At 40.6% G+C, this 21,950-nt stretch overlaps 1 protein-coding gene across 2 annotated transcripts in view; it reads left to right on the top strand.

The window, feature by feature from the left end:
* The window catches only part of UNG (uracil DNA glycosylase), a 129,978-nt gene that overhangs the window by 51,567 nt on the left and 56,461 nt on the right, over window positions 1-21,950 (top strand). The window lies entirely within an intron of this gene.

Here is a 21,950-nt window from a genome sequence, read left to right as displayed (position 1 = left end):
CAATCCTTACTACTTATCCATTTGCAAAGAGTAGATGTCAGTGTTTGAAATAAACTGTTGCTCTGTACTGATGCAGTTTTTTATACTTTGGATTGCATTATTCGACCGCAATTAACTTAAGCTGTATTTCTAAAAAAAGTGTCTGTGTGTGTGTCTGTGTGTGTGTCTGTGTGTGTGTCTGTGTGTGTGTCTGTGTGTGTGTCTGTGTGTGTGTCTGTGTGTGTGTCTGTGTGTGTGTCTGTGTGTGTTGAGGGATGCAGACATTATAAGCAGTCAGAGGAGAAACTGAAAACGTATGCTAATTTTAAACTAGGTTTCACCCATCTAGAGGCAGGCACCTGAACATTTGGCTGCTAATAAGTTTGCTACTGGTCTAGTGGATTGGTAAAGCTGCACAAAAACTCCATGGATTACACTGCACTTAACTTGATGGAAAATGAGCTTGCAGTATTTAGTAAGAGTTGTACAAAAATTCTCTACCTTGTGATTCTTACTTCTGAAAGAGGCATAACAGGACAAAAGCCATATCTTTTTCTTCCCCTTCCCAAAACAAAAGAAAATGGTTTGCTTTGCTGCTCTTTCATTTACTTATCATGCTAGTAACAGTTTAAAAGAAATATTAAGTAATGTACCTAATGTAGTACTTAAGCAAGTAATGTAAAACATTTGTACATGTTTAAAGTTATTTTACAGAAGTTTTCTTTTATTAATTAGTATATTTGCTGAAACAATTACACTAGACATGCATGGACATATAAAAAAAAGTCCTACTGAGATGGTAAGGACGGGAATAAAAATAAATACTATTTGATTACGGTTTCATGCAATGTGTATATTTTTTCATGAATCCGGTTCTTTATTATATCCGTAGCATTTTTGCTGGAACTTAAAAAAAGAAGTAAATGTATCTGTTAAAACATTCAACTTGAAGATGGACACCTCTTAGTTAACTATAATGCAAAGAAGGCTAAGATTTAATAGGATTGTTTACTACTTTTGAAACGGGCTGAGATGATGATATGTGAATGGGCACACCTCACACCTTCCAGGTTGCCATTTAAAAATGATAAAAGTCTGATCTGGTAAGAGATCTTAATTGCAACTCAAAAATCCAAGTGAGAGTATACTATGTGAAAATGTAGTTAAGAAATGTATAGGAGCCCTGAATTCCCAAATGTTCTTTGTAGGTGGTGTCTGGTGCAGCCAACAAGTTCATCTTCAAAATTTCCTTACTAAAAGTGGATGAGTAAATGGGAAGTGTAGCTTTGGCCGCTGACCTTCTGCATGCATGCACAAGCAAAACACATCGCTTCTACACCAGGGCAAGGTTGTGCAAATGAGTAAAACATCTATATGATTTGCTTCCTCTAAGGATAGCCACAAATTCTTTAAAGTGTCTGAGGCTGAAGCATTACCAGGTTATTACTACATATTAATAAGTGAAAGTAAAGTTGACGTGCTGAATTATGTGTCTCTGCTTTAGCTGTACACTTCTGACAGATGCACTGGGGACTAAAGTCGGGCAGCACAATGCCAGGCCATTTCTATGGGCTAGGCTTGTAAAGGCTCCAGGGCCATTAGCCTAGTACACACCTGTTCATAGGTTCATACTAGGCTATCTGCCCGAGGGCATTTACAAGCCTAGACCATAGTTTTGTGGCTTACGCCACCCCTTTAGTATGGGGAACTATACCCATTATTTTGCTGTGCCTCTGTCGAGCAGTGACACTGAGGTAATCAATGTGAACATATGTTTCTTGAATAATGCTAAAAAATACATAAGTGGTAGTTCCAGGATTTCCACATATTCTGTTGTAGCTCTTGTTTTCTTATTACATTTCCTGTTTCAGTTTTTAACCCAAATTCAGAGAGCTATTTTTTTTATCTTGATGTTTTTAACAGCCAAGAGAAGTAGAAGTTGCATGAACTGTTGCACTAAGAAATTGTGTCTTTTGGCTGTAAAATACAGTTTTGTAGAACATAATGGAACTGCCTATCCAAGAATCTGAAAAATAAATACATAGGCCCTTATATTCTTTAGTTCATTTACAGTGAAGCTTTATTTAAAAGTTTGCTTCATTTAAGAGATTGTAGCTGAGCTTAGTAATTTTTTAAGTTGTACAGAGAGGCGTATGTGCTTCATTTTTAACCAAACAAAAATGTAATACAGTTCAGGTGTAAATGTCATAACTTCTTGGATTTCTGTCTGATCAGTGATGCATAAAAATTATAGTAAAAGGAAGCAAACACTGGTGTATATTAGACTGACGTGATATTTCAAAACAACTAAAAGTAAGCCCTAAAACAAAGGAGCTATAGTAAGCATTTTTATTAAAGCCTCTCACTTTTAATCGGTGAAGTAGGTACACATACATTAATAGAAATCAAACTGTAACATTTTTCATTGTTGTTTCATGCAGTATGTGTGTTTTCTTTTCAACAATTTTTATTCACTCCCAACTTTACGTAAATTGCTAAATTTCTTTCTTTCTAGTAAACCTTATTCATCCCCCTGAATATTATTCTGCATTTATGGTCCCCAAAATTCCATTTATTACTACACAATTTGCTCCTTCCATTTTCTTAAGATCCTACCCTAGAGTTCTTTTACCTCCTTTACAATCAGAGCTGTACCTGGCTCATCTAATGCCTAGTGCCGTCAGCTTTTACATTAAAGGGGCACTTCAGGTGAGGTCTACACTTCCTCTGAGCACCTCTCAACTTTAAGCTGCTCCCCTAAGGAGTACCATGTAGTCCCTGTGAGTTCTCTGCAAAAAAAAAAAAAAAAAACTGAATTTTTTCTGCTTTTAACAGCTGATAACATTGGCAAGCCACTAGCTATAACTTGTACCAAACGCAAAGCTCTAAAACGCTAGTTCTGTGTCCTGACTAAAAGCAGTATCTGGATTCAGTATGGAACTGAAAGCAATTACTGCATTACTGATAAGTTGGCATTTCCTCGTTGCTTCCCCTAACAGTTAGCACCTGGAGCAGCTGCCCTTTTCCTCTCCCTAACTATGCTAAGATTTACAATATTCAGTACTTCAGTTACAATTGGTTTACCTGTTAATTTGCATTTTCTAGTAATTAGGAAGATGTTTATCGTGTTACCCTGCAGCAGTTATCACACTTGGGTTATCCTGTCGTCAGGCGGTCCCGCAGTCGGCCTGAATTCCAAAGTCTTGGTCCGGCGTCGGTTGCTGTCGCTTCTTCCCTGACGTCAGTGCGCCAGGGGTATATAAGAGGCATCCAACGCCATTTTCTTCAGTCTTTCTTGCCGCGCGGTGCCCGAAGCAGAAGCAGTTTGGAAGTGCTGGTCGGCCGACACCTGAGATTTTCGAATCAAGTTTCAGTCCGAAGTCTTCAAAGCGAAGTACCCCGTTGGGGAACGTTTTCTTGCCTCAGTCCGATGTCAGAAATAGTTAACAATTGCATTTCTTGTGGGAAGCAAATACCTCACAAGGACTTTCATTCTTATTGTATACCTTGCCTAGGCCCAGACCACGACGTCACTGGTTGTCGGTTTTGTGCTAGGTTCAATAAGCGAACTATAAAGCGACGCTTTGATTTCGCATGACACTACTTCGGTAGGAAATTTAATTACACTATGCCGTCGGAGCAACCGACTACCGGTGTGCATAAAAAATGCAAAGATAAAGGCAGGCAGCCTAGATCCAAGGCCTCGGCTGGGCCGGTCCTCCGGTTTTCAGTGAGGTGCCTACGCAGCCCCTGGCTACCGCAGAATTGGAACCCCAGACCGCTTCGGATTCTCTAGCAGAGAGTTCTAAGCCAACGCAGCCATTTTCTTTAGACCCTACCGATGACCTTGCAGAAGGAGAAGCCGGTGCTTTAGAAACACCTTCGGTTTCAGAAGGTGTCTTCAGACCGACTACTCTCACCATAAAATCGTATGCTAAGCTTAAGACTCCTCTAAAACCAAAAAAGACTGCACTTCAGTCTCCAGTTCAAGGCCCCATGCCTAAGAAACAGATGCTTAAAATGGTTGAAGATTTGATTTCTTTAATCGGGGGTTCCCAACCCCACCCCCGACAAAAGGCCTAGACAAGAGGAGGATTATGCCTCCTCTGATCAAGTGTCTATTATTTCAGGCTCCTCTGAGGAACAGGATTACTCCTTTCCCCCTTATGAAGATTCTGATGCTGAAGATTCCATTCCCTCAGCTTCTCCCCCTGAAGACTATTCCTTTGGGGAAACCTTACATACCATGAGGGAACATTTCCACTGGGAAGGCCAGGACTACTCTGACTCAAAGAAAAGGCTCCGAGAGTTTCTTTTACTCCCCCAGCACAGACCACTTGCTATCCCCCCAGTTTTAGACATTGTGGATGATGTTTATTTAGAATCTAGTCTAAATCCAGATTCTCTGCCTCCTGCTCCAGCCAAACCAGATAGATACTATAGAGTGCCTGACTCTCTCAAATTCCTTTATAAAAGCCCTGTTGCTGATCCAGAGACAATCTCCCAGGGTCCCAAAGGGGCTAAGGCTTCTATGGCTAAAAATCCTGTACCCTCTGAAAGGGACTCCAGAGCACTAGATAAGTGGGGGAAGAAGGTTTACACCTCAGCTACTCTGGCTATGAGAGCACTAAATTGTCAGTTTCACATGCTTAAATACCAGCAATTCCTAATGTCTCAAATAAAACAAAAGATGAGCACGCACCCTCAACAGTCTGAATTCAAGGAAATGCAGGATCTGTTGCATGCAGCTGAACAGGTGGGCAAACATACTTTACAATGTGAATTTGATTCCTTGGAAGCTTACTGTAGAGCAGCTGTTACTGGGTCTGTTATATGTAGACATGCTTAAAGGAACAAACTCTGCCTGATCATGTTAAAGCAAAGTTACTAGATGCACCCTTACAGCAGGATGTCTTATTTGGGGTTAAAGCAGAAGAGGTTTTAAAGAAAATGGAGGATAAGGCAAAATCTATGCAGACGGTCAAAGATTTCTTACAGGTACAGCCCCCACGCTTCAGCAGAAATTGGCCAACAAAAATTGGTCCTTTCCAGCTTCTGACAGACCACAGAGGGGTAAATACAGGCGCCCAAGGGACAGAGGACAAGCACAAATCCCTTACAAACCTCGCCAATGGGGCACTGCAACACAGAAGGGAGGAGAAGACTGGTCCCAAACTACTAGAAGGCAAACACAATGACTTAAACCTCAAACTGCCAAACAAAACTCTCTTGGCAGCTCCCTTGGGTGGAAAATTAGCACTTTTTGCAGACAACTGGCGCATCGTCACAAAGGACAAATGGGTCCTAGACATTATCTCACAAGGATACAGATTCCATTTCCACACCTTGCCAAGGATAAAAGGAATGCCAAACCTGCCACAAAATCTATGGGCAGAGGCACAAAAACAAATTACAGCTCTCATGGACATGAGAGCCATTCAACTGGTACCTACACAGGAGCAAGGCCAAGGATTTTACTCAAGGCTCTTTCTAGTCCCCAGAAAGGACAATGCTTGGAGACCCATTCTGGACCTTTTAATTCTAAACACCTTCTTGCAAGTACCCAAATTCAAGATGCTAACACTACAGCAGCTTCTTCCCATGTTGGGCAAGAAAGCTTGGCTAGTAACGTTGGACCTCAAGGAGGCATACCTGCATGTCCCTATCACACAAAATTGCAGAACATACCTCCGCTTCATTGCAGGTTCAACCCATTACCAATTCTCTGCACTGCCCTTTGGCTTATCTACTGCGCCCAGGGTCTTCACAAAATGCCTGGCACCAGTAATTGCATACTGCAGACAAAGAGGAATTCAAATATACCCATACATTGACGACTGCCTCATCCACACAGAAAGCAAGGACATTCTCTTAGAGCATCTGGCTTTTGTAAAACACCTAAGTTGCCTAGGGTACACAGTAAACGAAAAGAAATCGGAACTAGTGCCCTCACAAAATATGACATTCCTGGGTGCCAGCTTGAATGCAACGGCCCAGATGGCTTACCTGATGCCAGACAACTACAACTAACTCAATACTTCAAAACAATGGCAACAAAGACCCAACTCCCTGCAAGAAAAATTCTGCAGGCCTTGGGCTTCATGGCATCTTGCATACTACTAATAACATTTGCAAAACTGCATATGAGGAAATTACAATGGTACCTAAAAAGCGTATGGAATCAACACAGCCACAGCTTGGAAACAATGATATTCCCTGCCTTCAACAGGAGTTTCTATGGTGGTCACAGGCATGTCACCTCAACAAGGGTCAGCCTTTCACCTTACCCCCCAGCCAGGCAAACAGATGCTTCGGACTATGCCTGGGGGGGCACACATGGCAGGACGGTGCGTTCATGGCATATGGACTGCAGATCGAAGGAATCTGCACATCAATCAAAAAGAAATGCTAGCTGTACAGAATGCCCTGACAGCCTTCAAGGACCTCTTACATCCAGGACAGCTTATAATAAGGACAGACAACACCACAGTAATGTGGTACATAAACAAACAAGGGGGTACACACTCCTACCCTCTATGCAGGCAAGCAATGACCTTGTGGAACACAGCACTGGCTTACCAAGTTCAATAACCGGCTCAATTCCTGCCAGGAAAAAAGAACACATTGGCAGACGACCTAAGCAGAAACATCATGAATCCCCACGAGTGGAAACTGGATCCACAAGTATTTGCAATGATAACTCAAAAATGGGGGCACCCAGACATAGTTTTGCGGGCTGGCAAACAGGTCTATCAGCTAACAAAATTTTGCACAAGGACATTTCGCTATCAAGCTTGGAAAGTGGACGCACTCTCATTCAGTTGGAAAATGCTGACAGTATATGCCTTCCCTCCATTGCCCCTTTTCACAAAGGTGCTGCTGAAAGCCAGGATGGAGAGACCCCGAATGATACGCATTGCCCCAGGCTGGCCACACCAGCACTGGTACCCACTATTAAGGAATATGGCCCAGGGCCCACCATGGATTTTTCCACAAATTACTATCTGCTCACACAGCAAGACAGTCAGATTCTACACAGCCAGCTCAAAACCTTAAATTTGGCTGCATGCCAAATCACCTAAGCGACCAGCCAGCTCCTCTTTCACAAGCTGTTATGGATGTTATTCTGGAGGCCAGGAGGCCCAGCACCAGGAAAGCCTACTCAGACAAATGTTAAAGGTTTTGCGCCTGGAACCAAGCTAAAGGCCAAAATACCCTTCAGCCGGACACACCTCAGATTCTACAATATTTAACTGAGATGTTAAACAAAGGGCTTTCTTTTTCATCTATTAAAATCCACGCCTCAGCTATTTCAGCTCACTACAACACGGATCCTCCCTTATTTTCACATCCACTTCTAAGACAGTTTCTCAGAGGGGCCAAAAACATTAGGCTTCCCAGGAGAGCACCAACACCAACGTGGGACCTCAATTTTGTTCTGGAAAAACTTACGCTACCTCCCAGCTTTCTCAGCTGACTTAAAGTTTGTATCATGGAAGACTGCCCTGCTGCTAGCAATTACTTCACCCAGAAGAGTCTCAGAGCTTCAGGCTCTAATGGCGGTAGAGCCTTTCCTCATTTTTCATAAAGACAGAGTTTCTCTATGAACTAACCCCTCCTTTATGCCTAAGGTGGTATCCAGTGTGGCTGTAAATCAAACCATCCATTTGTCCACCTTCTTTCCAAATCTGCAGAACAAAGGAGAAAGACTCCTGCATTCCTTGGACATTCACAGGCAGCTACGTTACTACTTGGATAAAACTAAGGTTTTCAGAAAATCTGATCAGCTTTTTGTATCCTGTGCTACAGCATCACAAGGAAAGGCTATCTCGACCATTTCCAAATGGATAGGACATTGCATACGTTTTTGCTACACCCACCATGGAAAACCAGTTCCTGCTAGCATTAGGCCCCACTCCAGGGCAGCAGCTACATCTACAGCCTTCCTCAGGGGGGTGCCAACCAAGGATATTCTGGAAGCTGCAACTTGGAGTTCAGTACACACCTTCAAACATTATCACTTACCACTTTACTCTAAGACTAGAGCTGGCTTCGCCACTGCAGTTTTGCAGGGTCTTCTAGCCTCCTCTAACCCTGTTCCACCTCCCATCCTTCGCTTTGGGATACTACCCAAGTGTGATGACTGCAGCAGTGTAACACGATGAACATAGTACAGTTTTATACCTACCATAAATGTAGCTGATCGAGTGTATACCCTGCTGCAGTCCAGGTTACCCTCCCTCCATCCCCTCTGACCTAACTAAAACCTTTCAATACCTTAAAATCTGATACAACCTTTGTGGTGCATTTGCTTATAGCTGGAGGGATGTTTTGTTTGTGCTAAACTTTTATTTTTGGTACTATCTACTGACCACCTTTTGGGGAGGGCACCTGACATCTGGGGCAAGAAAAACTGAAGAAAATGGCGTTGGATGCCTCTTATATACCCCTGGCGCACTGACGTCAGGGAAGAAGTGACAGCAACCGACGTTGGACCAAGACTTTGGAATTCAGGCCAACTGCGGGACCGCCTGACGACAGGATAACCCAAGTGTGATGACTGCAGCAGGGTATACACTCTAACATCTACATTTGTGGTAGGTACAAAACTGTACTTTTAATGCCGTTTGCTGCCAAAAAGTGCCCGACTATGTCTAGTCAATTCAGAGCTTCCCTCCCAGCTCAAAAGACCAATTTCCTTAGTTACAACTTTTTCTTCTCCTAGCATTTCTGACAAAGTACTCTGTAGAATTTTTAACGTCTGCCAGCTCATTAAACTCCCAAAGTGTATGCTTCTAATTAACTCTTTCTCTTTCCCAAAACTCAACTAGCATTGCTGTCTACCTGGGGAAAAATTCTTTGAAGTCTGCTTTGGTATGAAATTACTTGTGTAAACGCTTCCATGCAAAATTTCTAAACATTCTGGACTTTGCATACCCGAGAGCTATACAGATGTCACCTCCTTTTCCAGGTTTTTCTAACCTCTAGTTAGTTACCATGCAGAATTTATGTATTCTACTAATTATCATGTACTTCTTTTTCTAAGAATTCTATAAGAGCTGGTGCTCCACTTAGAACTACCCTATCACTTTGTTTGCCTATATTCTGTTAGCAATCCCCGTAAGGAAGGCAGTTTCTAACCTGCAATCCAAACTCTTGCTTAGCCTCAACTCGCTCCATTACCTTTCCCTCACCTAGTTATTAACTTCCAGTACCTTGATTCCTAATTCCCTCCAGTAAATTCTAACTCCTCTAGCCTATTTTCTGTATCCCTACTTGCAGTCATCCCTGTTGGCAAGAATTTCATTTCTCCATTTTAGTATTGGCTTAGTTTTTAAGAATAATTCTTCTACTTTCAGAATATAATCTATGTATTGGTCAGTATTCTCTGTAAGGGCTGACATCCAAAATCCTATTTTCTCCTTATTTCTCAAAGCTCTACATCCATCATAATCCCTTTCCACTCTGATTTTATAGCCTTCTATTTCAGTTATGTATGTGGGCCTTTAACTGCATAACTCTAAAGTATCTCCTCAAATCAGGTAATCCTAAATCTTCATGCTCTGTGGAGAGAATAAACATCTTCCAGTTAGCTGTTGCCCTTTACCCTACAAATTCCTTCAACTCTTTATTAAAATATGCCTGACCTGTATATAAAACTGAAAGGGTTAAAACTATTTGCACTGCTTGTATCATATTGCGTATATCCATAATCAAAATTTGAGAAGCTGAAAAAGGGTATTTGCGTATTATCGCAACCACATTTCTTACCTCACATAATGCATTCTGTTTTCGCGAAATGCCTTCCATCAGAAAAGCAGGGGAACTGTGAGCCTGTGTGTGTGCGTCTCACTTTTGTACAACTTTTGAAAAGATCTTCCTAAATCAACCAGTGAGAAACGGTTGTGATTCATGGTTGTCGCATCCACTACCTCCGAATGAAGCCATTTTCTTACACGAATTTCATCTCTCTATTCCTTACTTATGACATGAGGCTGTTCTTATTGAAAGGCTCCTTTTTAAGTTTTTTCTTGTTCTTATTCCACTTAAAACTGCGCATTAAGCTGATGTTAACCTACAGTTCACATAAATTTGTAGTAGCAGACAAGGACTTTAGCTTTGATGCTAATTTCTCAACCGTGAGTCGCTTGCAACCTGCTTGCGAAAACCCGATGTAAGTGACCATTTTTTGCCTCAGAAAAACAGACAGCTTACTTAATTGTGTTAGGGACATTTTCTGGATTTGAATTAGTTGGCAGTGACATTAAGTAATCTACATTTGGATTTGGATACTGTGATAATTTACAACATTTCTGCATGTACTTGTATTCTGCTTTACAATGTCTATGCATAGTTCAAGTGGTGACAGAAAACAGTTGTAAAACAACAAATCGCTCACTATGTATTAAGAAATGAGCTATTTTACTGAACCATAACGATAAGTTCACTGACACATACTTCCCAAGACAGTTTTACTATATATTTTGACAGAACAGCTCGTAAATGAACCGTTTCACCTGCTCTGAATGTGGTTGCGATTAATATGCAAGTACCGCTGAAAGCTCTTGTATTATGTTTTGTTTAGTCTCTTCCCACATATTCTCAGCTGCCGTAGCAGAGTTCTTTTTAATCCATACTTCATCTTATGTCCCCATAAATATGGGTGTCGCTGAACCAGTTAATGTGTGGACACAGATCTACACTGGGTATAAAACGTTTCTAAACCCCTGTTAACATGCCAGGTTTTTGTGATGCAAAAAAATGAGACCACAATAAATAATTTCAAAACTTTTCCCACCTTTAATGTGACCTTTAACCTGTACAATTCAATTGAAAAACAAACCTGTTAGGGGAAAAAATATATAAAAAATGTACAATAAGCTGGTTGCACAAGTGTGCACACCCTTAAACTAATACTTTGTTGAAACACCTTTTACAACATTCAGCCTTCTTGGATAGGAGTCTGTCTGAATGGCATATCTTGACTTGGCAATATTTACCCACTCTCCTTGCAAAAGTGCTCCAAATCTGTCAGATTGCGAGGGCATCTCTTGTGCACAGCCCTCTTCAGGTCACCCCACAGATTTTCTATTGGATTTAGGTCTGAGCTCTGGCTGGGCAATTCCAAAACTTTAATTTTCTTCTGGTGAAGCCATTCTTTTGTTTTGCATGTATGCTTAGGGTCACTGTCATGTTGAAAGGTGAAATTCCTCTTCATCTTCAGCTTTCTAGCAGACGCTTGAAGGTTTTGGGCCAAAAGTGACTAGTATTTGGAACTGTTCATAATTCCCTCCACCATGACTAAAGCCCTAGTTACAGCTGAAGAAAAGCAACCCCAAAGCATGATACTGCCACCACCATGCTTCACCATGGGGATGGTGTTCTTTTGGTGATGCAAAGTGTTTTTGCCCCAAACGTGCCTTTTGGAATTGTGGCGAGAAAGTTCAGCCTTGGTCTCATCAGACCATAACACATTTTCCAATGTGCTTTTGGGAGACTTGATGTATTGTTTTGCAAATCTTAGCAGGATTTGGATGTTTTTCTGCATAAGAAAAGGCTTCTGTCTTGCAACCCTACCCCATAGCCCAGACATATGGAGATTGTTGTCATATTTAGTACACAACTAGTACTTGCCAAAAATTCCTGCAGCTCCTTCAGTGTTGCTGTAGGTCCCTTGGCAGCCTCCTTAACCAGTTTTTGTCTTGTCTTTTCATCAATTTTGGAGAGATGTCCAGTTCTTTGCAACGTCTCTGTTGTCCCATATTTTTTTCACTTTTTGATAACTTGTCTTCTCTGGTATATCCAAATGCTGTGGAAATGTTTTTGTACCCTTCTGACTGATGCCTTTCAGCAATGAGATCCCTTTGATGCTTTGTAAGCTGTTTGTCAACCATGGCTTTTTCTGTAGCAGGCAACTGAGTAAATGTCAAGAAAATCCTACTAGGACAGCTGAACTTTTGTTTGGGGTTAATCAAAGTCTCTTTAATTGATGACAGGTATGTACCCAAGAAGATTGAATGCTGTAATTTAAATTAAAAGGTGCTTCAACAAAGTATAAGTTTAAGTATGTGCACACTTATGCAACCAGCTTATTGTACTTTTTATTTTTTATATTTTTCCCCCAAACAGATTTGTTTTTCAATTGAATTGTACAGGTTATTGGTCACATTAAAGGTGGGAAAAGTTTTGAAATGGTTTATTGTGGTCTCTTTTTTTTTTTTTATATCACAAAAACCTGGCATTTTAACAGGGGTGTGTACACTTTTTATGTCCACTGTACTTCATAATATCGCATTTCCAGAAGATCAAATGTCAAAATATCGAGACCAACATGATGAAAAACAAAATTATCGAAACGTCAGAAGATCGTAGTCTAGATATCAAACTGTAATTAAAAACTGATAGGGTAAACGATTTAATAGTGTGCTGTTACTTTAAGGTTTTGTAGTAAGCATGTTGAAAAAAGTGGCAGAATTGATGTTGCATGGTTTTGTTGTCTTTGGAAACGTTTGGGTATGTGTAAGTGTAAAAAGAAAAATAAGCTGTTTGATTTCAGCTGTATTTGCTAATTTAGAATGGAGCCTTATAGTGTTTAGCAGAAACATAGTGCTTAGTGGTGTAGGTGTTATTGTATATGTAGGTAATAGTTACTGGTTAAAATATTGATTTATTATAGGGGGGGGGATGTTGAAGTGGAAAGATGTAGTCTGTAGTGTGCTTATGTGACATAAGGCTGAAATGTGAAGAGACAGTAGTTTATTGATCGCTAGACCATTTTCTTGTCTTGAAAGTAGTGCGATCTCTGCGTTGGTATTTGCAGGGGGTGTGGGGGTGCAGGGGGGCAAAAGTGAAGGAAGATAGATATGGTATGTTTTGGTTGTATTCCTGTTTTCAGTGTTTTGGGAGTTATCATTTTACACTAAGTAATTTGTTTTTTCGTCATTTTGGTCTCAGTGTTTTGACTTTCGATCTTCTGGAAATGCGATATTATGAAGTAGACCTGTGGGGACATAGTTCAGTACTGGAGGCTTTGTTTTAGCTTTATCAAGCAAAGACTTGAAACCGTTTCAAAATGTTCACAGCACTGAAATATTTTTCTGGATTTATCAAGGCAAAATATCTGGAAAACATTTTTTTTTTATTACCATACCAGTTAAAAAGGTTTTATATAGTAAGTTGCGGTGGTGCAGCAGTAGCATTGTCGCCTCACAGCAAGAGGTTCTCCCGTTTGATTCTCTGCTGGAGTGCCTTCTGTGTGGAGTCTGCATGTCCTCCCCGCGGTCGGGGTAGCGTTCGAAAGACATGCGTGAATGGGCGTCGTGCTGGCACCTCGGCACCATAAAAATCTACTGCCAATCATTAGCGGACCGGAGTTCCACTGTGGCGACCCCTAACCGGGAAAAGCCGAAAGAAAAACTATAACATTACCATACCAGTTATATCCTTGAATATGAGCGCCTCATATTTTGAGGCCAAAGCTTACCTTAATGCTCTCCTCCGATCCTTCATGTATCCAACTTTATTAACCCTATTATTTTTATTTATTTTTATTTATTTATTTTACATTTGTTGACCGGGATAGTCCGACTGGATGCATGTCCATTTTCAGCGGAGGCCCGGGGAGAAAAGCTCCAAGGGTAAGCAGATACAGCATTACATAATACCAGCATTACATATTACAAACAGATTATTTACAGAGATTACATAAGTAAGCAAGTTAAACAAGTTCCACAGGTTAAAGTTAGTCCTGAGCACAAGTCAGGATTAAATTAAATTACACAGTAAACTGGTTAACAGATTTTTACACATTCGAGTTAGCCAGGCTTGATGCATTGACATAGCCAGTTAAGTGACAAATGTTGTTTGAGTCCAATTTAAAATTGACATAAGATGGAAAGTAAGGTAATATCAGCTGGAAATGAGTTCCAGGATCTACTTACAGAGTTTGCAAAGAGAGAATCACCGGCTGTGTTATTAATTTTGCTAGTCTGAATTAGTAGTTTGTTAGAGGATCGAAGCGGTCTAGGATTGTTATAGGGGGTGATAATATTTTTAAGTGCAGGAATATTGTCCGGATTATAGAGGATTTTATAGGCCATAATCAGTTGGTTATACTGGATTAGGCTAGGTAGTTCAAGCCAACCAAGCTGATTTAGATTGAATGATGTGTCCTAAAAGGCAGCCCAGTGGCAAACCTGGCAGTGTGGTTGTAGCAAATTGAGAGTTTAAGGACAGTCTTGTTCAAATTCGAGAGTAGAGGGGATGCATACAGAAGGGTTGAAAGAAGGTGAGAGCGAGCTATGGCAATTTTAGCTGGAGGGGTTAGGAAGGCTTTTATTCTGTAAAGTGACCCTAGTTTTTTATTGATGGTTTTGATAGTTTGGTTAACATGTAGGTCAAATTTGAGATTGTCTATGATGACACCTAATAGTTTTGTAGATGGGTCAGGAGAGATTATTGTGCCTTCATTTGATTTTATGGTAAAGGTGAAAGCGGTAGACCTACGTGTTGGTGAAAATAACAGCATTTTAGTTTTTTTGGGATTTAGGATCAGACTATGTTCAGAAAGCCAGTTTTCTATTGTATTAAAGGTGGTCTGGGTAGCTGACCTTAACTCTACTGGAGATGTGGCTTAGCTAATCAGAGTAGAGTCATCAGCATATTGGATACAGCTGACTTTTGGGATGACAGTATAAAGGTCGTTAATGAAGATTGAGAACAGCAAGGGCCCTAGTATAGAGCCTTGTGGTACTCCGAGGGTGTTGGGTAGAAGGTTAGAGAGTTTGTTCTGCCAGAGGACAGCCTGCTGTCGACCATTCAGGTAGGATTGAAACCATTGGAGGGCTCCAGTATCTAGACAGAATGTTTGCAGGGTGTGGATTAAAAGTTGGTGATCAACCATATTGAATGCCTTGGAAAGATCCAAAAAGAGGGCTGAGGATATATAATTATTGTTGCGATTATGGTGTTAGTAAAGGCTAGGAGGGCTGAAGTAGTGCTGTGATGAGGACGGAAGCCATGCAGAGTGTCTGCCATAAGGCAATTTTGGATTAGGTGGTGCATGAATTGTCTATGAATACATTTTTCCATAATCTTGGCCTATAATTGGAGAATTCAGTAGAGCTGCCTCCTTTGTGAAGTGGGATTACATAGGATATTTTCCAGATGGTGGGAATTTTAGCTTCTACTATGGTTCGATTGATTGGTATTGAGACGGGGTAAGCAATAGCATCAGCTGATTTTTGTAGGTACTCGACAGGGAGTTGATCAGCAGAAAGTGTAGTGGGTTTTAATTTTTTGATCAAGGTACGGATAAGTGAAGTGGCGACTGGTTGGAAGCTGAACGCAAGTAGGTTTCTCGGGGTGCTACTTTCAGGACCAGGGGAGCTAGGAGGTAGTTGGCTAGCTAGGGCTTGAATTGTCTCGGTAAAGAATTGGTTAAAACTATCAGAAACATCTTCAGAGGTTTTATCAATAGTAGCAGCAGGGATTGGGGTTGAAGTTTGTCCAGGATGTAGTAGATTATTTAAACCTGCCCAAAACTTCTGAGGGTTATTTTGATTTACTGTCTGTAAATTACAGTAGTATTGTTTTTTGTCTTGTAAAATTGATTTTTTGGTTTCGTTCCTGGATTGCCTGTATTTAATGTGATCTTGAGGGTCTTTAGAAGAACGCCATAAAGCCCATGCTTTGTTTCTAAGGGTAATTTTGAGTTTAGACTCTATAGAAAGCCATGGTGCAGTTTTTTGCCTCGTTTCTCTTTGAACGAACAGGTGCATGCAAATCAAGGATCTCAAGGAATTTGTTGTTAAAGTATGCTACTGCTTCCTCTAAGGGGAGGTGTTTTAGAATAGACCAATTACATGAGTTTAGTTCTTGTATTTGGCAGGGTCAAAGTTTTTATTGTTTCTAACCTTTCTGAGTAAGAGTTGTTGGGAATTAATGGTTTTGTGCTTAATTACATATGTGAGAAGGTGATCGCTTAGGCCATTAAGGAGGGTACCAGAGGTGTACAGTTGGGGGTGACTGAGTACCCAGTGAAGTATACTTTCTTTTTGGTTGGGTTTACCTGTCCTGGTAGGGGTGGATATGATTTGTGTAAATGCATGCAGGTTAATATGGGTGGTTGGGGATTCTAAGGAACAGGTGCCCCAGTCTATGTTAAAGTCTCCAAGTAGTAGGGTTTCTTGGGGGTAGTGACATGATAACCAGTGCAGGATATCTTCAAATGTAGATATATTGTTACCTGGGGGAATGTACATACAGATGATATTAATGCATTTATTTTTATTAAGTTGCAATTTGGTGGCAAGAATCTCAGAGTTATTAATCTGAGGAGGTTGTATTACATCTATGGTGACGTTCAACTCAGATTTATAGAGTACAGCTACCTGACATTATTCTATCAGGAAATGGTAGTACTGCCTAAATAACACAATTCCACTGGAGATTTGCCAAAATATCAGAAAAGAAAACCTTAACATTTGCCAGTGTAGAGCAAAAAGTTCATATTTTTTATCAATCAAAAGATCTCTCTTGATAAAATATGATTTTTACTCCTTTGCCATATGTGAAGTGATGTAAAATGCTAATGCTGCCATTGCTCTACTCAAGGTTACGGCTACCTCTTTTGAATGCTTTCTCTGCATCAAGACTCATCAACAACAGCGGCATTTTTCTGCTTCCATTTGCATCATCATTGTTTTATTAATGTTGGCAAATGTCTACTTCTCCTCCACATGTCTACATTGCTCATATCTTGTCAATTTTTGGCAACACCTTTAGGCATTCTCTAAGCTAGTACAAATATTTAGACCAGGATTATAAAGCATTTAATTTGAAAAGGGTCTTTATGAAGTTGAATCTGAATGCTCTTTGCTCTGTTTGGATAATACTGTCACAACAGCTTTTTTTCTAAGGTATTGATACCCCCCTTTAAAATATTGTTAAAAAGTACTGCCCGGATCATTATACTTTCTTCCCTTTTAACTTCCAGGCTTCCTTAGGAACACCATCTGTTCCAGGAGACTTTCTTATAGATTATACATCACTGCTGTTATCTGATAGTGTTTTGTCTATAAAATGCTGAACTTTATCAGTTCTTGATAGGCAAAATGGTGTCCTGCCTGCATTCAGAATTTATTATTGGCCTCTTCCCATTCTTTTACCTTTCCCTTTGTAATTATTTGTCCCAAAAGCGTGGTTCATGTGCCACTTTTCCTCTAGTAAATTTTTGTCTCCTCTTGCTTATTCTGTGAACCCCTAATTTGTCTTCCCCATCAGCAGAATCTCATTTCTCCATTCCTGTGCTGGCATTAGTTCTTAAAATGTTTTCTGCTACTGTATGACTATAATATTCTGTAAGGCTCTTGTACTCCTCAAGGATCTGCATCCAAAATCCCACTCTCTCCTTATTTCTTGAGCTTTCCCCCTCATTTCATCATCCTCGTTCCACTATAAATTATAGCTTTCTGCTTGTGTTATGTATAGGAGCTTTAACTGTGTAGCTTTAAAATATCCCTTCAAATCGGGTAATCCCAGTCAACCTTATTCTATTGGAAGGAATCTGCTTATCCCAATTGACTCTTGCCTCTTCCCCTCCCAGATAAGACCATTCAGCTGTTAACTGCTATCCACAACTTCTCTTCTGGTTAGTAAAAATGTGCCTGACCTCTGTATAAAAACGAAAGGAACTAAAAACATTTTCACCGATTGTATCTTACTATCCATATCCAGAAACAAAAGCTTTCAGTTCCTCAGTTTTTGTATTATCTTTTGTTTAGTCCCTTAGCTGCCATAACAGAATCCTTTTTAACCATACCCCTAAGTACTTAATTTTGTCATGCCCCCATAAATATAGGCATTGCTGAACCAATTTGGGCGTGGGTACATAGTTTACAGCTATAGCCTTTGTTTTGTCTTCATTGATTTTATGTCCTGAAAACATCTGAAACGGTCTCAGAATGTTCCACAACACTGAGATATTATTTTCTGGTTTTATCAGGTATAAAATAATACCTGCAAATAAAGCCATCTTTTCTTGATTACCATACCAGTTATATCCTTGAATTGGAGTCCCTAATTTTCTTTGCCAGTGGTTCTAAATATAATGCAATAACAAAGGGGAAAGAGGACAACCCTGCCTAGTTCCTCTCATTAGACATAACTTAGCAGAGAGGATCCCTCAATTTAATTTTTGCCTCAGATAGGTGGGAGGCTGGCGTAATGGTTAAGGTGTTTACCTTACAGACATAAGGTGTAGGGTTTGATTCTCACAGGGGGTAATTGGCTAGGCTTAAAATGGCCCACAAGGGCAGTTAGTTTAGTACTAATCTATGAACCTAATCCCTTGTAATATCCCCTTAATTAACCTTATTGTGTCGGGGAATCCAAATGCTTCTATTGCCCTACTCCTAAAGCCCCATCTTTACTCCATTGAATGCTTTCTCTGCATCAAGACCCATCAACACTACCTTCAGCCTTGCATGCGAAAACATCGTACATATCATAGCGAGTCGTCTTTACACTGACCACAATTTAACCTGATCTAGTCCCCAATCTGTATGGTTTTGTGAAAATATACTGTCTGTTGTACCTGGTAAGCATGTTTTGAAAAATGTTATGGAGGCTGTAGACTGTGTTCAGTCCACACAGACTGCTTACCTTGACTTGGTCAAATCTGTTGACACCATCACCCATGCTGGTATTACTGAAAAAAAAAAGAAACAGTTTGACAAGCTAACCTAACCCCCCCCCCCCCCCCCCATATTGTCCACTGGATTGCAGATTGACTATCCAACAGATCCCAGATTGTGAAATTTCTTGGTTACTATCCCCTATATTAAAAGTTAATATTAGTAGACTACTAGAGGGATCGGCATATGCCCCTTTGCTTGTCATTTACACATGCAAGTGTGGTTATGTGTTTGACCAAGTTTGTGGATGACTGCAAGCTGGGCACCATTATCCCCTCCACGGTGATACTAAACCGCTCCAGCAAGGGCTTGAATAAGCACATACCTGATTACCAAAAAATGGTCTCAAAGCTAAATGCAAAAAAATATATATATATATCCAATGCAATAGTTTGGCAAACAGAGCTGCTTCCAGCTCATATCTTACTAATGGTACTTTTCTGACAGACATGATTATACAATATGGGCATTTTTGTGGACAACATTCTATTGTTTAGTTATATTTCCACCATAATCAGGAAATCCTCCTACCTGACCCAGATAATTTCCAAGGGAATATCTTAAAGATCCAAATAAAACATCCTACCACTGTACTCTTCCCTTATCTGAGCCATCATCAAATACAGTGGCCCCTTTGGTAGCTCAACTGGAAAGGTCAGAAAGGATTCTAACCAGAAAATTAAAGGTTTTGGATCAGTCAACTGTCCTGCTAGATTAGCACGACTCTCCTTGTACTTTAGTAGCCTACTGGCTGCTCTAAGGTGACCAGTGTCTCTCACGTTTTGAACCATGAATGATAGTCTTATTTGACCTCCTATTTCTTAAAACCAGTGGTACTGCCAATACCCACCCTAGGGTCTTAGTTTTATGATCTGTCCAAACAAGCCTTGCTTACTTGTTAAGTGTATAGGTCAATGTGGAATCTGTTACCACTAAAGGTCAAACAACGTACTACTATGGCTACCTTTTTTTTTTGTTTGTTTTTTTGTCTTTGGTTAGGTAAATGTAAACTTGCACCAGGCTTGTCATGTGTAGCTCTGCTTACTTGGGAGGTGAGCAATATTAAATGTTTGAAATGGGTTGCAAGAGCTTTTAAGTATATCTGCTTAAAGGTGTATATGGCTAGGATTCTTATGGTGTTCATGATTACTTACCTAGTACTACTGTTATGTTTATAACAAATGTCACTGCATGAAAACTTGAAGGTTCAGAGTGAAGTTCTGTTGTGCCATCTGTTGGAATAAGCCCAAAACAAGGAAGTCCGCCAAGAGAGAAACATTGTTCAGAATCTGCTACAGAAGTTTGCAGATTACCTAGAACATGACATGCAGCAGATGAATCACAAGTTGAAGACCAAAGTTCGTGTAAATAAAAGTTTACGTCCAACCTTCAAGACATCCTTAAAAAAGTAGAGAAAACTGTCCAAACTGGAGAAACAGAAGCGGACTGTTTGCAGCCAAATTGGTATTCTTGTAAAAGTACATGAACTCAATGTTAGCATTGCTGTCACATTAGATATTTGCCTAGGGATTGCATCAGGTGATGCAGTTTGTACGATTTGATTTGATATGAAGAAATTGTCATTCAGTGAGTGATTCTGTGTAAAGTACACAATACTTTCAGTAAGGATGTGATGTTCATCGTGTTTCACTGTTGCAGTCATGACAATTTTTTCTAATCAAACTTCAGTCCAAAGACTTTCTTCTCCTACTCAAAGCTAAGTACCCCGTTGGGGAAACTTTTTTCTTGCTCCAGTCCGATGTCAGAAAAAGTTAATAATTGTATTTCATGTGGGAAGCAAATACCTCATAAGGATTTTCATTCTTACTGTATTCCTTGCTTAGGCCCTGACCACGACGTAGCTAGTTGTCGGTTTTGTGCTAGATTCATTCAACGTACTATTAAACGAAGGTACGATTTTGCTTTTCATTACTTCGGTAGGCGTTTTAATTACAAAATGTCGTCGGATACGGTTCCGGCTACCGGAGTTCACAAACGACGCAAGGACAAAGACAGGCCTTCGAGGTCCAAATCAGACGATATCGCACAAGTGGAGCCAGCTTCAGGTTCGGTCGTCGTCAGTGAGGCGCTTTTGCAGCCCCTGTCATCGGCCATTTCGGAACAGATAGCCGAAACGGACTCCCACGAGGAGCCACCTAGGCCTTTGAATATTTCATTTGGACCTTCGGACAGTGCTCCTTCGGATGGGTCTGGAGCCGCTGTGCAGGTACCGGCTTCCGAAGGGGTTTTCAGGCCTACTCAGCTTCTTATAAAGGCAAAGGCAAAGACTCCTTCCAAATCAGACTGCAACCCAGGCCTCTTCTGATCCGGCTCCCAAGTCTCAGGAACAGTTACTTAAAATGGCGGAGGACTTACTTACGATGATTAGGAGTTCACAACCCCCTCCAGATAAAAGGCCAAGGCAGGAAGTTTATTATAACTCCTCTGATCAGGCTTCTGTTTCGTCTGTTTCTTCTTCTGACCAGGAATATTCTTTCCCTCCTTAAGAGGATTCTGATGCTGAGGAATCCATTCCTTCAGCTTCTCCCCCTGAGGATTTCTCTTTTGGGGAAACTTTGCATGAAATGAAGGAACATTTCCACTGGGAAGGACAGGAGTACTCTGAATCTAAGAAAAGACTAAGGGATTTCTTCTTCTTCCCCAACATAGGCCCCTGGCTATTCCTCCTATTTTGGATATTGTTAGCTTTGAGTAGGAGAAGAAAGTCTTCGGACTGAAATTTGATTAGAAAAAATTGTCATGACTGCAACAGTGAAGACACTCTAACATCTACATTTATGGTAAGTGTACACAACTGTACTTTCTGCGTCATCAGCAAATTGCAGTTAGCATAGGCTATATGCAAAGCAGGCATAAAAGGAGTGGATGGAAAACAAGCAGTGAGGAGGGTCAGTGTAACAGTGTGGTAACTCTGAAGGTAAACAAAAACTGTTAAACCCCCAAAATTTGTTAGGATTCAGGAGTCTGTTTCTGGAATAGTCTCGAACTTGATAATCTCAACAGGATCAGTACGATTCTGGCCTTTTTAGAAGGTGTAAGAAAGTGTAAGAAAGACCAGTCAGTGTAATAGGAATACATATTTTGGTTGGCAACAAGGTGGAGTAAAGAGGGCCTTTGATACAGGAAGAATGGTAACAACCAATTTGCTTCAGAATGTGGGAGCACTTCCTAATCAGGCTGCCCTGCAGGTTGTCAAACAGCCTTGGAGTGTCTTTGGCCGATGTTACTCAGCCAGAGTGTGTTGCATTGAAGTTA

This window comes from Protopterus annectens, chromosome 4.part0 (genome assembly GCF_019279795.1).
Source record: "Protopterus annectens isolate FY-2018-M chromosome 4.part0, PAN1.0, whole genome shotgun sequence".
In the NCBI taxonomy this organism is placed as follows: domain Eukaryota; kingdom Metazoa; phylum Chordata; order Ceratodontiformes; family Protopteridae; genus Protopterus; species Protopterus annectens.
Note: the sequence above shows the minus strand (reverse complement) of the source record. Positions and strands in the feature narration are given on the sequence as shown.